The sequence below is a fragment of the Taudactylus pleione genome, unplaced genomic scaffold (genome assembly GCF_031769625.1).
Source record: "Taudactylus pleione unplaced genomic scaffold, aTauple2 ptg001664l, whole genome shotgun sequence".
Taxonomy (NCBI): Eukaryota; Metazoa; Chordata; class Amphibia; order Anura; family Myobatrachidae; genus Taudactylus; species Taudactylus pleione.
This window is the reverse complement of record NW_028286061.1, coordinates 640,582-657,962: the sequence shown is the minus strand read 5'-3', so window position 1 is coordinate 657,962 and position 17,381 is coordinate 640,582. Positions and strand designations below refer to the sequence as shown.

Here is a 17,381-nt window from a genome sequence, read left to right as displayed (position 1 = left end):
GTGCTAACACGTTACACTACTACACCATGCACCATTATATACAGTGCTAACACGTTACACTACTACACCATACACCATTATATACAGTGCTATTATATACAGTGCTAACACGTTACACTACTACACCATGCACCATTATATACAGTGCTAACACGTTACACTACTACACCATGCACCGCAGCGTTATATACAGTGCTAACACGTTACACTACTACACCATGCACCATTATATACAGTGCTAACACATTACACTACTACACCATGCACCATTGTATACAGTGTTAACATGTTACACTAGTACACCATGCACCATTAAATACAGTGCTAACACGTTACACTACTACACCATGCACCATTATATACAGTGCTAACACGTTACACTACTACACCATGCACCATCATATACAGCGCTAACACGTTACACTACTACACTATGCACCATTACATACAGTGCTAACACGTTACACTACTACACCTTGCACCACACCATTATATACAGTGCTAACACGTTACACTACTACACCATGCACCATTATATACAGTGCTAACACGTTACACTACTACACCATACACCATTATATACAGTGCTATTATATACAGTGCTAACACGTTACACTAGTACACCATGCACCATTATATACAGTGCTAACACATTACACTACTACACCATGCACCATCATATACAGTGCTAACACGTTACACTACTACACTATGCACCATTACATACAGTGCTAACACGTTACACTACTACACCTTGCACCACACCATTATATACAGTGCTAACACGTTACACTACTACACCATGCACCATTATATACAGTGCTAAAACGTTACACTACTACACCATACACCATTATATACAGTGCTATTATATACAGTGCTAACACGTTACACTACTACACCATGCACCATTATATACAGTGCTAACACGTTACACTACTACACCATGCACCGCAGCGTTATATACAGTGCTAACACGTTACACTACTACACCATGCACCATTATATACAGTGCTAACACATTACACTACTACACCATGCACCATTATATACAGTGTTATTATATACAGTGCTAACACGTTACACTACTACACCATGCACCATTATATACAGTGCTAACACGTTACACTACTACACCATACACCATTATATACAGTGCTATTATATACAGTGCTAACACGTTACACTAGTACACCATGCACCATTATATACAGTGCTAACACATTACACTACTACACCATGCACCATCATATACAGTGCTAACACGTTACACTACTACACTCTGCACCATTACATACAGTGCTAACACGTTACACTACTACACCTTGCACCACACCATTATATACAGTGCTAACACGTTACACTACTACACCATGCACCATTATATACAGTGCTAAAACGTTACACTACTACACCATACACCATTATATACAGTGCTATTATATACAGTGCTAACACGTTACACTACTACACCATGCACCATTATATACAGTGCTAACACGTTACACTACTACACCATGCACCGCAGCGTTATATACAGTGCTAACACGTTACACTACTACACCATGCACCATTATATACAGTGCTAACACATTACACTACTACACCATGCACCATTATATACAGTGCTAACACATTACACTACTACACCATGCACCATTATATACAGTGCTAACACATTACACTACTACATCATGCACCATTATATACAGTGTTAACATGTTACACTAGTACACCATGCACCATTATATACAGTGTTAACATGTTACACTAGTACACCATGCACCATTATATACAGTGCTAACACGTTACACTACTACACCATGCACCAATATATACAGTGCTAACACGTTACACTACTACACCATGCACCATTATATACAGTGCTAACACGTTACACTACTACACCATGCACCATTATATACAGTGTTAACATGTTACACTACACCATGCACCATTATATACAGTGCACTGCTAACACGTTACACTACTACACCATGCACCATTATATACAGTGCTAACACGTTACACTACTACACCATGCACCATCATATACAGTGCTAACACGTTACACTACTACACTATGCACCACAGCATTATATACAGTGCTAACACGTTACACTACTACACCATGCACCATTATATACAGTGCTAACACATTACACTACTACACCATGCACCATTATGTACAGTGCTAACAAGTTACACTACTACACCATGCACCATTATATACAGTGCTAACACGTTACACTACTACACCATGCACCATTATATACAGTGCTAACACGTTACACTACTACACTATGCACCACAGCGTTATATACAGTGCTAACACGTTACACTACTACACCATGCACCATTATATACAGTGCTAACACGTTACACTACTACACTATGCACCACAGCGTTATATACAGTGCTAACACATTACACTACTATAACAGTAAAGGTAAAGGCACCTGAAATAGCACACACAGGCAATAGGTCTTCTGTAGCTCTGCTGTACCAGGGTATGGCACTTGTAAATAACACACAGGTAAATGCACTTGAAATAATCACTAGGCTTAGTACATAGGAGATGTACTGAGGATACACTGGAAATACCACTGGGAAGAGTCTCTGGAGATTGCATGTGAAGCCTGGATGATGCAAACAGTAACCATCAGGGAATAACGAAGCTGATCTGGCAATTTCCTGTCCACCTGGAGTCCTGTTTATAGCCCCAGGTAGCTTTCCATTGGATGAGCAGGTCAGCTGAGAACTGACACAGCTACCACTGGATAAGGATCTATCAAGTGATTCAGCCAAGATGGCTGCGCCCATGACCATCACCGCAGAAACTCCGATTTGGGGGATTGTGTGACAGTCATCTGGGCCCCGGGGACAATACTCAGCAAGTCACCCACCGCTGCACCTGACGTCTCATCGCTCTCGCTAATGAGGGGAAGCTGGCGCTGTGGTAAGTAACAGCCGATCCCAGACAGAATCCTGACAGCCACCCAAAGCCTCATGTACCCACTATGCTGAACTGCTGTCCACAGGGGTTCATTACATTTGAGAAGTGGCTTTGGGAGATCTGTGGAAGTTCAGCTGTTCTCAGGACTGATCATCTGAGGCAACAGGGACCAATGTTACCCATACTTGGAATATATCACTGCCGGAGTGGAAAAGGAATAGTTGGTGGCATTAGTGAGCCTTGTCCCAGGGGGAGAGGATACCAAACTTTAGAAGTAGGGGGAGAGGACACCTAACACTAGAAGTAGGGGGAGAGGACACCTAACACTAGAAGTAGGGGGAGAGGACACCTAACATTAGAAGTAGGGGGAGAGGACACCTAACACTAGAAGTAGGGGGAGAGGACACCTAACACTAGAAGTAGGGGGAGAGGATACCTAACACTAGAAGTAGGGGGAGAGGACACCTAACACTAGAAGTAGGGGGAGAGGACACCTAACACTAGAAGTAGGGGGAGAGGACCACTAACACTAGAAGTAGGGGGAGAGGACCACTAACACTAGAAGTAGGGGGAGAGGACACCTAACACTAGAAGAAGGGGGAGAGGTTACAAAACACTAGAAGTAGGAGGAGAGGATACCTAACACTAGAAGTAGGGGGAGAGGACACCTAACACTAGAAGTAGGGGGAGAGGACACCTAACTCTAGAAGTAGGGGGAGAGGACACCTAACACTAGAAGTAGGGGGAGAGGACACCTAACACTAGAAGTAGGGGGAGAGGACACCTAACACTAGAAGTAGGGGGAGAGGACACCTAACACTAGAAGTAGGGGGAGAGGACACCTAACACTAGAAGTTGGGGGAGAGGACACCTAACACTAGAAGTAGGGGGAGAGGACACCTAACACTAGAAGTAGGGGGAGAGGATACCTAACACTAGAAGTAGGGTGAGAGGACACCTAACACTAGAAGTAGGGGAAGAGGACACCTAACACTAGAAGTAGGGGAAGAGGACACCTAACACTAGAAGTAGGGGAAGAGGACACCTAACACTAGAAGTAGGGGGAGAGGACACCTAACACTAGAAGTAGGGGGAGAGGACACCTAATACTAGAAGTAGAGGGAGAGGACACCTAACACTAGAAGTAGGGGGAGAGGATACCTAACACTAGAAGTAGGGGGAGAGGACACCAAATACTAGAAGTAGGGGGAGAGGACACCTAACACTAGAAGTAGGGGGAGAGGACACCTAACACTAGAAGTAGGGGGAGAGGACACTTAACACTAGAAGTAGGGGGAGAGGACACCTAATACTAGAAGTAGGGGGAGAGGACACCTAACACTAGAAGTAGGGGGAGAGGACACCTAACACTAGAAGTAGGGGGAGAGGACACCTAACATTAGAAGTAGGGGGAGAGGACACCTAACACTAGAAGTATGGGGAGAGGACACCTAACACTAGAAGTAGGGGGAGAGGACACCTAACACTAGAAGTAGGGGGAGAGGACACCTAACACTAGAAGTAGGGGGAGAGGATACCTAACACTAGAAGTAGGGGGAGAGGATACCTAACACTAGAAGTAGGGGGAGAGGATACCTAACACTAGAAGTAGGGGGAGAGGACACCTAACACTAGAAGTAGGGGCAGAGGACACCTAACACTAGAAGTAGGGGGAGAGGACACCTAACACTAGAAGTAGGGGGAGAGGACTCCTAACACTAGAAGTAGGGGGAGAGGACACCTAACACTAGAAGTAGGGGGAGAGGACACCCAACACTAGAAGTAGGGGGAGAGGACACCTAACACTAGAAGTAGGGGGAGAGGACACTTTAGACTAGAAGTAGGGGGAGAGGACACTTTAGACTAGAAGTAGGGGGAGAGGACACCTAACACTAGATGTAGGGGGAGAGGACACCTAATACTAGAAGTAGGGGGAGAGGACACCTAACACTAGAAGTAGGGGGAGAGGATACCTAACACTAGAAGTAGGGGGAGATGACACCTAACACTAGAAGTAGGGGAAGAGGACCACTAACATTCCATCTTCTTTGTGTATCTGCATATCAGAAACAGGAGAAACAAGAGACACGGGGGAGATGCACAGATCAGCAGAAGCTATCATCCTTGTTGCAGCGCTCTGATGCTAGTAGAACTGCCTTGAAGTTCCTCCATAGAGAAATGCTGCACCCTGCTGCTGACTTTTCCCTTGGAGATTGGGGTTTAGGTCTGCCCCAGGAAGATTGTCCCCTGCTGACCAGTCCTTACACTTCCCTATTGTTGTGGCATGGAAGAGGAATGGAAAACTTCAGAAGTGTCTACACTACAGAAGTATAACCAAATATACTATGCTAGATGAGTACACGGCTCTGTGATATATGTGTACACGGCACTGTGATATATGTGTACACTGCACGGTGATATATGTGTACACTGCACGGTGATATATGTGTACACTGCATTGTGATATATGTGTACACTGCATTGTGATATATGTGTACACGGCACTGTGATATATGTGTACACGGCACGGTGATATATGTGTACACTGCACGGTGATATATGTGTACACTGCACGGTGATATATGTGTACACTGCATTGTGATATATGTGTACACTGCATTGTGATATATGTGTACACTGCACTGTGATATATGTGTACACGGCACGGTGATATATGTGTACACTGCACGGTGATATATGTGTACACTGCATTGTGATATATGTCTACACTGCACTGTGATATATGTGTACACTGCACTGTGATATATGTGTACACTGCATTGTGATATATGTGTACACTGCACTGTGATATATGTGTACTCTGCACTGTGATATATGTGTACACTGCATTGTGATATATGTGTACATGGCACTGTGATATATGTGTACTCTGCACTGTGATATATGTGTACACGGCACTGTGATATATGTGTACACTGCATTGTGATATATGTGTACTCTGCACTGTGATATATGTGTACACTGCACTGTGATATATGTGTACACTGCACTGTGATATATGTGTACTCTGCACTGTGATATATGTGTACTCTGCACTGTGATATATGTGTACACTGCACTGTGATATATGTGTACTCTGCACTGTGATATATGTGTACTCTGCACTGTGATATATGTGTACACTGCACTGTGATATATGTGTACTCTGCACTGTGATATATGTGTACTGTGCACTGTGATATATGTGTACACTGCACTGTGATATAAGTGTACACTGCACTGTGATATATGTGTACACTGCACTGTGATATATGTGTACACGGCACTGTGATATATGTGTACACGGCACTGTGATATATGTGTACACGGCACGGTGATATATGTGTACACTGCACTTTGATATATGTGTACACGGCACTGTGATATATGTCTACACGGCACTGTGATATATGTGTACACGGCACTGTGATATATGTGTACACGGCACTGTGATATATGTGTACACGGCACTGTGATATATGTGTACACTGCACTGTGATATATGTGTACTCTGCACTGTGATATATGTGTACACTGCACTGTGATATATGTGTACACTGCACTGTGATATATGTGTACTCTGCACTGTGATATTTGTGTACACTGCACTGTGATATATGTGTACTCTGCACTGTGATATATGTGTACTCTGCACTGTGATATATGTGTACTCTGCACTGTGATATATGTGTACTCTGCACTGTGATATATGTGTACACGGCACGGTGATATATGTGTACACGGCACGGTGATATATGTGTACTCTGCACTGTGATATATGTGTACACTGCACTGTGATATATGTGTACACTGCACTGTGATATTTGTGTACACTGCACTGTGATATATGTGTACACTGCACTGTGATATATGTGTACACTGCACTGTGATATATGTGTACACGGCACTGTGATATATGTGTACTCTGCACTGTGATATATGTGTACTCTGCACTGTGAAATTTGTGTACACTGCACTGTGATATATGTGTACACGGCACTGTGATATATGTGTACTCTGCACTGTGATATATGTGTACTCTGCACTGTGATATTTGTGTACACTGCACTGTGATATATGTGTACACGGCACTGTGATATATGTGTACTCTGCACTGTGATATATGTGTACTCTGCACTGTGATATTTGTGTACACTGCACTGTGATGTATGTGTACACGGCACTGTGATGTATGTGTACTCTGCACTGTGCTGTATGTGTACACTGCACTGTGATATATGTGTACACTGCACTGTGATATATGTGTACACTGCACTGTGATATATGTGTACACTGCACTGTGATATATGTGTACACGGCACTGTGATATATGTGTACACGGCACTGTGATATATGTGTACACGGCACTGTGATATATGTGTACACGGCACTGTGATATATGTGTACACGGCACTGTGATATATGTGTACACGGCACTGTGATATATGTGTACTCTGCACTGTGATATATGTGTACACGGCACTGTGATATATGTGTACTCTGCACTGTGATATATGTGTACACGGCACTGTGATATATGTGTACACGGCACTGTGATATATGTGTACACGGCACTGTGATATATGTGTACACTGCACTGTGATATATGTGTACTCTGCACTGTGATATATGTGTACACTGCACTGTGATATATGTGTACACTGCACTGTGATATATGTGTACACGGCACTGTGATATATGTGTACTCGGCACTGTGATATATGTGTACACGGCACTGTGATATATGTGTACTCTGCACTGTGATATATGTGTACACTGCACTGTGATATATGTGTACTCTCCACTGTGATATATGTGTACACGGCACTGTGATATATGTGTACTCTGCACTGTGATATTTGTGTACTCTGCACTGTGATATATGTGTACTCTGCACTGTGATATTTGTGTACACTGCACTGTGATATATGTGTACACGGCACTGTGATATATGTGTACTCTGCACTGTGATATTTGTGTACACGGCACTGTGATATATGTGTACTCTGCACTGTGATATTTGTGTACACGGCACTGTGATATATGTGTACTCTGCACTGTGATATATGTGTACACGGCACGGTGATATATGTGTACAAGGCACTGTGATATATGTGTACACTGCACTGTGATATATGTGTACTCTGCACTGTGATATTTGTGTACTCTGCACTGTGATATATGTGTACTCTGCACTGTGATATTTGTGTACACTGCACTGTGATATATGTGTACACGGCACTGTGATATATGTGTACTCTGCACTGTGATATTTGTGTACACTGCACTGTGATATATGTGTACACGGCACTGTGATATATGTGTACTCTGCACTGTGATATTTGTGTACACTGCACTGTGATATATGTGTACACGGCACTGTGATATATGTGTACTCTGCACTGTGATATATGTGTACTCTGCACTGTGATATATGTGTACACGGCACGGTGATATATGTGTACACGGCACGGTGATATATGTGTACTCTGCACTGTGATATATGTGTACACTGCACTGTGATATATGTGTACACTGCACTGTGATATATGTGTACTCTGCACTGTGATATTTGTGTGCACTGCACTGTGATATATGTGTACTCTGCACTGTGATATTTGTGTGCACTGCACTGTGATATATGTGTACACTGCACTGTGATATATGTGTACACGGCACTGTGATATATGTGTACACGGCACTGTGATATATGTGTACACTGCACGGTGATATATGTGTACACTGCACGGTGATATATGTGTACACTGCATTGTGATATATGTGTACACGGCACTGTGATATATGTGTACACGGCACGGTGATATATGTGTACACGGCACGGTGATATATGTGTACACGGCACGGTGATATATGTGTACACTGCATTGTGATATATGTGTACACTGCACTGTGATATATGTGTACACTGCACGGTGATATATGTGTACACGGCACGGTGATATATGTGTACACGGCACGGTGATATATGTGTACACGGCATTGTGATATATGTCTACACGGCACTGTGATATATGTGTACACTGCACTGTGATATATGTGTACACTGCACTGTGATATATGTGTACACTGCATTGTGATATATGTGTACACTGCACTGTGATATATGTGTACACTGCACTGTGATATATGTGTACACTGCACTGTGATATATGTGTACTCTGCACTGTGATATATGTGTACACGGCACTGTGATATATGTGTACACGGCATTGTGATATATGTGTACTCTGCACTGTGATATATGTGTACACTGCACTGTGATATATGTGTACACTGCACTGTGATATATGTGTACTCTGCACTGTGATATATGTGTACTCTGCACTGTGATATATGTGTACACTGCACTGTGATATATGTGTACTCTGCACTGTGATATATGTGTACTCTGCACTGTGATATATGTGTACACTGCACTGTGATATGTGTACACTGCACTGTGATATATGTGTACTCTGCACTGTGATATATGTGTACTGTGCACTGTGATATATGTGTACACTGCACTGTGATATAAGTGTACACTGCTCTGTGATATATGTGTACACTGCACTGTGATATATGTGTACACGGCACTGTGATATATGTGTACACGGCACTGTGATATATGTGTACACGGCACTGTGATATATGTGTACACTGCACAGTGATATATGTGTACACTGCACTTTGATATATGTGTACACGGCACTGTGATATATGTGTACACGGCACTGTGATATATGTCTACACGGCACTGTGATATATGTGTACACGGCACTGTGATATATGTGTACACGGCACTGTGATATATGTGTACTCTGCACTGTGATATATGTGTACACTGCACTGTGATATATGTGTACTCTGCACTGTGATATATGTGTACACGGCACTGTGATATATGTGTACACGGCACTGTGATATATGTGTACACGGCACGGTGATATATGTGTACACGGCACTTTGATATATGTGTACACGGCACTGTGATATATGTCTACACGGCACTGTGATATATGTGTACACGGCACTGTGATATATGTGTACACGGCACTGTGATATATGTGTACACTGCACTGTGATATATGTGTACACTGCACTGTGATATATGTGTACTCTGCACTGTGATATATGTGTACACTGCACTGTGATATATGTGTACTCTGCACTGTGATATATGTGTACACTGCACTGTGATATATGTGTACTCTGCACTGTGATATATGTGTACACTGCACTGTGACATATGTGTACACTGCACTGTGATATATGTGTACTCTGCACTGTGATATTTGTGTACACTGCACTGTGATATATGTGTACTCTGCACTGTGATATATGTGTACTCTGCACTGTGATATATGTGTACTCTGCACTGTGATATATGTGTACACGGCACGGTGATATATGTGTACACGGCACGTGATATATGTGTACTCTGCACTGTGATATATGTGTACACTGCACTGTGATATATGTGTACACTGCACTGTGATATTTGTGTACACTGCACTGTGATATATGTGTACACTGCACTGTGATATATGTGTACACTGCACTGTGATATATGTGTACACTGCACTGTGATATATGTGTACACGGCACTGTGATATATGTGTACTCTGCACTGTGATATATGTGTACTCTGCACTGTGATATTTGTGTACACTGCACTGTGATATATGTGTACACGGCACTGTGATATATGTGTACTCTGCACTGTGATATATGTGTACTCTGCACTGTGATATTTGTGTACACTGCACTGTGATATATGTGTACACGGCACTGTGATATATGTGTACTCTGCACTGTGAAATTTGTGTACACTGCACTGTGATGTATGTGTACACGGCACTGTGATGTATGTGTACTCTGCACTGTGCTGTATGTGTACACTGCACTGTGATATATGTGTACACTGCACTGTGATATATGTGTACACTGCACTGTGATATATGTGTACACTGCACTGTGATATATGTGTACACGGCACTGTGATATATGTGTACACGGCACTGTGATATATGTGTACACTGCACTGTGATATATGTGTACTCTGCACTGTGATATATGTGTACACTGCACTGTGATATATGTGTACTCTGCACTGTGATATATGTGTACACTGCACTGTGATATATGTGTACACGGCATTGTGATATATGTCTACACTGCACTGTGATATATGTGTACACTGCACTGTGATATATGTGTACACGGCACTGTGATATATGTGTACACGGCACTGTGATATATGTGTACACTGCACTGTGATATATGTGTACACTGCACTGTGATATATGTGTACACGGCACGGTGATATATGTGTACACGGCACGGTGATATATGTGTACACGGCACGGTGATATATGTGTACACGGCATTGTGATATATGTCTACACTGCACTGTGATATATGTGTACACTGCACTGTGATATATGTGTACACTGCATTGTGATATATGTGTACACTGCACTGTGATATATGTGTACACTGCACTGTGATATATGTGTACACTGTACTGTGATATATGTGTACTCTGCACTGTGATATATGTGTACACGGCACTGTGATATATGTGTACACGGCATTGTGATATATGTGTACTCTGCACTGTGATATATGTGTACACTGCACTGTGATATATGTGTACACTGCACTGTGATATATGTGTACTCTGCACTGTGATATATGTGTACTCTGCACTGTGATATATGTGTACACTGCACTGTGATATATGTGTACTCTGCACTGTGATATATGTGTACTCTGCACTGTGATATATGTGTACACTGCACTGTGATATGTGTACACTGCACTGTGATATATGTGTACTCTGCACTGTGATATATGTGTACTGTGCACTGTGATATATGTGTACACTGCACTGTGATATAAGTGTACACTGCACTGTGATATATGTGTACACTGCACTGTGATATATGTGTACACGGCACTGTGATATATGTGTACACGGCACTGTGATATATGTGTACACGGCACTGTGATATATGTGTACACGGCACAGTGATATATGTGTACACTGCACTTTGATATATGTGTACACGGCACTGTGATATATGTGTACACGGCACTGTGATATATGTCTACACGGCACTGTGATATATGTGTACACGGCACTGTGATATATGTGTACACGGCACTGTGATATATGTGTACTCTGCACTGTGATATATGTGTACACTGCACTGTGATATATGTGTACTCTGCACTGTGATATATGTGTACACGGCACTGTGATATATGTGTACACGGCACTGTGATATATGTGTACACGGCACGGTGATATATGTGTACACGGCACTTTGATATATGTGTACACGGCACTGTGATATATGTCTACACGGCACTGTGATATATGTGTACACGGCACTGTGATATATGTGTACACGGCACTGTGATATATGTGTACACGGCACTGTGATATATGTGTACTCTGCACTGTGATATATGTGTACACTGCACTGTGATATATGTGTACTCTGCACTGTGATATATGTGTACACTGCACTGTGATATATGTGTACACTGCACTGTGATATATGTGTACTCTGCACTGTGATATTTGTGTACACTGCACTGTGATATATGTGTACTCTGCACTGTGATATATGTGTACTCTGCACTGTGATATATGTGTACTCTGCACTGTGATATATGTGTACACGGCACGGTGATATATGTGTACACGGCACGTGATATATGTGTACTCTGCACTGTGATATATGTGTACACTGCACTGTGATATATGTGTACACTGCACTGTGATATTTGTGTACACTGCACTGTGATATATGTGTACACTGCACTGTGATATATGTGTACACTGCACTGTGATATATGTGTACACGGCACTGTGATATATGTGTACTCTGCACTGTGATATATGTGTACTCTGCACTGTGATATTTGTGTACACTGCACTGTGATATATGTGTACACGGCACTGTGATATATGTGTACTCTGCACTGTGATATTTGTGTACACTGCACTGTGATGTATGTGTACACGGCACTGTGATGTATGTGTACTCTGCACTGTGATATATGTGTACACTGCACTGTGATATATGTGTACTCTGCACTGTGATATATGTGTACACGGCACTGTGATATATGTGTACTCGGCACTGTGATATATGTGTACACGGCACTGTGATATATGTGTACTCTGCACTGTGATATATGTGTACTCTGCACTGTGATATATGTGTACACTGCACTGTGATATATGTGTACACTGCACTGTGATATATGTGTACTCTGCACTGTGATATTTGTGTGCACTGCACTGTGATATATGTGTACACTGCACTGTGATATATGTGTACTCTGCACTGTGATATTTGTGTACACTGCACTGTGATATATGTGTACTCTGCACTGTGATATATGTGTACTCTGCACTGTGATATTTGTGTACACTGCACTGTGATATATGTGTACTCTGCACTGTGATATATGTGTACTCTGCACTGTGATATATGTGTACACGGCACTGTGATATATGTGTACTCTGCACTGTGATATTTGTGTACACTGCACTGTGATATATGTGTACTCTGCACTGTGATATGTGTGTACACTGCACTGTGATATGTGTGTACTCTGCACTGTGATATGTGTGTACTCTGCACTGTGATATATGTGTACACGGCACTGTGATATATGTGTACTCTGCACTGTGATATATGTGTACTCTGCACTGTGATATATGTGTACACGGCACTGTGATATATGTGTACAATGCACTGTGATATATGTGTACTCTGCACTGTGATATATGTGTACACTGCACTGTGATATATGTGTACAATGCACTGTGATATATGTGTACTCTGCACTGTGATATATGTGTACTCTGCACTGTGATATATGTGTACTCTGCACTGTGATATTTGTGTACACTGCACTGTGATATATGTGTACACTGCACTGTGATATATGTGTACACTGCACTGTGATATTTGTGTACCCTGCACTGTGATATATGTGTACTCTGCACTGTGATATATGTGTACACTGCACTGTGATATATGTGTACACTGCACTGTGATATATGTGTTCTCTGCACTGTGATATATGTGTACTCTGCACTGTGATATATGTGTACACGGCACTGTGATATATGTGTACTCTGCACTGTGATATATGTGTACACTGCACTGTGATATATGTGTACTCTGCACTGTGATATATGTGTACTCTGCACTGTGATATATGTGTACACTGCACTGTGATATATGTGTACTCTGCACTGTGATATATGTGTACTCTGCACTGTGATATATGTGTACTCTGCACTGTGATATATGTGTACTCTGCACTGTGATATATGTGTACTCTGCACTGTGATATATGTGTACACGGCACTGTGATATATGTGTACTCTGCACTGTGATATATGTGTACACTGCATTGTGATATATGTGTACATGGCACTGTGATATATGTGTACTCTGCACTGTGATATATGTGTACACTGCATTGTGATATATGTGTACATGGCACTGTGATATATGTGTACTCTGCACTGTGATATATGTGTACACTGCATTGTGATATATGTGTACATGGCACTGTGATATATGTGTACTCTGCACTGTGATATATGTGTACTCTGCACTGTGATATATGTGTACACGGCACTGTGATATATGTGTACTCTGCACTGTGATATATGTGTACACTGCATTGTGATATATGTGTACATGGCACTGTGATATATGTGTACTCTGCACTGTGATATATGTGTACACTGCATTGTGATATATGTGTACATGGCACTGTGATATATGTGTACTCTGCACTGTGATATTTGTGTACTCTGCACTGTGATATATGTGTACACTGCACTGTGATATATGTGTACACTGCACTGTGATATTTGTGTACACTGCACTGTGATATATGTGTACACTGCACTGAGATATATGTGTTCTCTGCACTGTGATATATGTGTACTCTGCACTGTGATATATGTGTACTCTGCACTGTGATATATGTGTACTCTGCACTGTGATATATGTGTACTCTGCACTGTGATATATGTGTACACGGCACTGTGATATATGTGTACTCTGCACTGTGATATATGTGTACACTGCATTGTGATATATGTGTACATTTCACTGTGATATATGTGTACTCTGCACTGTGATATATGTGTACACTGCATTGTGATATATGTGTACACGGCACTGTGATATACAGTCAGGTGCATAAATATTGGGACATTGACAGAATTTTCATATTTTGGCCTCTAGTCACCACCACAATGGCTTTGAAATGAAACAAACAAGATGTGATTTACCTGCAGACTTTCAGATTTAATTTGAGGGTAATTACATCCAAATCAGGTGAACGGTGTAGGAATTACAACGGTTTCTATATGTGCCTCCCACTTTTTAAGGGGCCAAAAGTAATGGGACAAACTAAACAATCCTAAATCTAACTTTCACTTTTCAATACTTTGTTGCAAATCCTTTGCAGGCAATTACAGCCTGAAGTCTGGAACGCATAGACATCACCAGACGCTGGGTTTCATCAGTGGTGATGCTCTGCCAGGCCTCTACTGCAAATGTCTTCAGTTCCTGCTTGTTCTTGGGGCATTTTCCCTTCAGTTTTGTCTTCATCAAGTGAAATGCATGCTCAATCGGATTCAGGTCAGGGGATTGACTTGGCCATTGCATAACATTCCACTTTTTAGCCTTAAAAAACTCTTTGGTTGCTTTTGCAGTATGTTTCGGGTCATTGTCCATCTGCACTGTGAAGCACCGTCCAATGAGTTCTGAAGCATTTGACTGAATATGAGCATATAATATTGCCCGAAACACTTCAGAAATCATTCTGCTGCTTTTGTCAGCAGTCAAATCATCAATAAATACAAGAGAACCAGTTCCATTGGCAGCCATACATGCCCTCGCCATGACACTACCACCACCATGCTTCACTGATGAGGTGGTATGTTTTGGATCATGAGCAGTTCCTTTCCTTCTCCATACTCTTCTCTTCCCATCACTCTGGTACAAGTTGATCTTTGTCTCATCTGTCCATAGGATGTTGTTCCAGAACTGTAATGGCTTTTTTAGATGTTGTTTGGCAAACTCTAATCTGGTCTTCCTGTTTTTGTGGCTCACCAATGGTTTACATCTTGTGGTGAACCCTCTATATTCACTCTTGTGAAGTCTTCTCTTGATTGTTGACTTTGACACATATACATCTACCTCCTGGAGAGTGTTCTTGATTTGGCCAACTGTTGTGAAGGGGTTTTTCTTCACCAGGGAAATAATTCTTCTGTCATCCACCACAGTTGTTTTCCATGGTCTTCCGGATCTTTTGGTGTTGCTGAGCTCTCCGATGTGTTCTTTCTTTTTAAGAATGTTCCAAACAGTTGATTTGGTCACACCTAATGTTTTTGCTATCTCTCTGATGGGTTTGTTTTGATTTTTCAGCCTAATGATGGCTTCACTGATAGTGACAGCTCTTTGGATCTCATATTGAGAGTCGACAGCAACTGATTCTAAATGCAAATGTCACACCTAGAATCAACTCCAGACCTCTTACCTACTTAATTGATAATGAAATAACGAGGGAATAGCCCACACCTGTCCATGACGTAGCTTTTGAGTTGATAGTCCCATTACGTTTGGCCCCTTAAAAAGTGGGAGGCACATATAGAAACCATTGTAATTCCTACACCGTTCACCTGATTTGGATGTAATTACCCTCAAACTAAATGTGAAAGTCTGCAGGTAAATCACATCTTGTTTGTTCCATTTCAAAGCCATTGTGGTGGTGAATAGAGGCCAAAATATGAGAATTCTGTCAATGTCCCAATATTTATGCACCTGACTGTATGTGTACACGGCACTGTGATATATGTGAACACTGCACTGTGGATAGATGTGTACACTGCACTGTGGATAGAGGAGTAAACGGCACTGTGGATAGAGGAGTACACGACACTGTGGATAGAGGAGTACACGGCACTGTGGATAGATGAGTACACGGCACTATGGATAGAGGAGTACACTGCACTGTGGATAGAGGAGTAAACGGCACTGTGGATAGAGGAGTACACTGCACTGTGGATAGAGGAGTACACGGCACTGTGGTTAGAGTAGTACACTGCACTGTGGATAGAGTAGTACACTGCACTGTGGATAGAGGAGTACACTGCACTGTGGATAGATGAGTACACTGCACAGAGGATAGATGAGTACATGGCACTGTGGATAGATGAGTACACTACACTGTGGATAGATGAGTACAAGGCACTGTGGATAGATGAGTACACTGCACTGTGGATAGATGTGTACACGTCACTGTGGATAGATGTGTACACTGCACTGTGGATAGAGGAGTACACGGCACTGTGGATAGATGTGTACACTGC

At 42.0% G+C, this 17,381-nt stretch overlaps 1 protein-coding gene across 1 annotated transcript in view; it reads right to left on the bottom strand.

The window, feature by feature from the left end:
* ACAP1 (ArfGAP with coiled-coil, ankyrin repeat and PH domains 1) overlaps positions 1-17,381 on the bottom strand; it is a 449,099-nt gene that overhangs the window by 117,554 nt on the left and 314,164 nt on the right. The gene's annotated exons all lie outside the window — the stretch shown is intronic.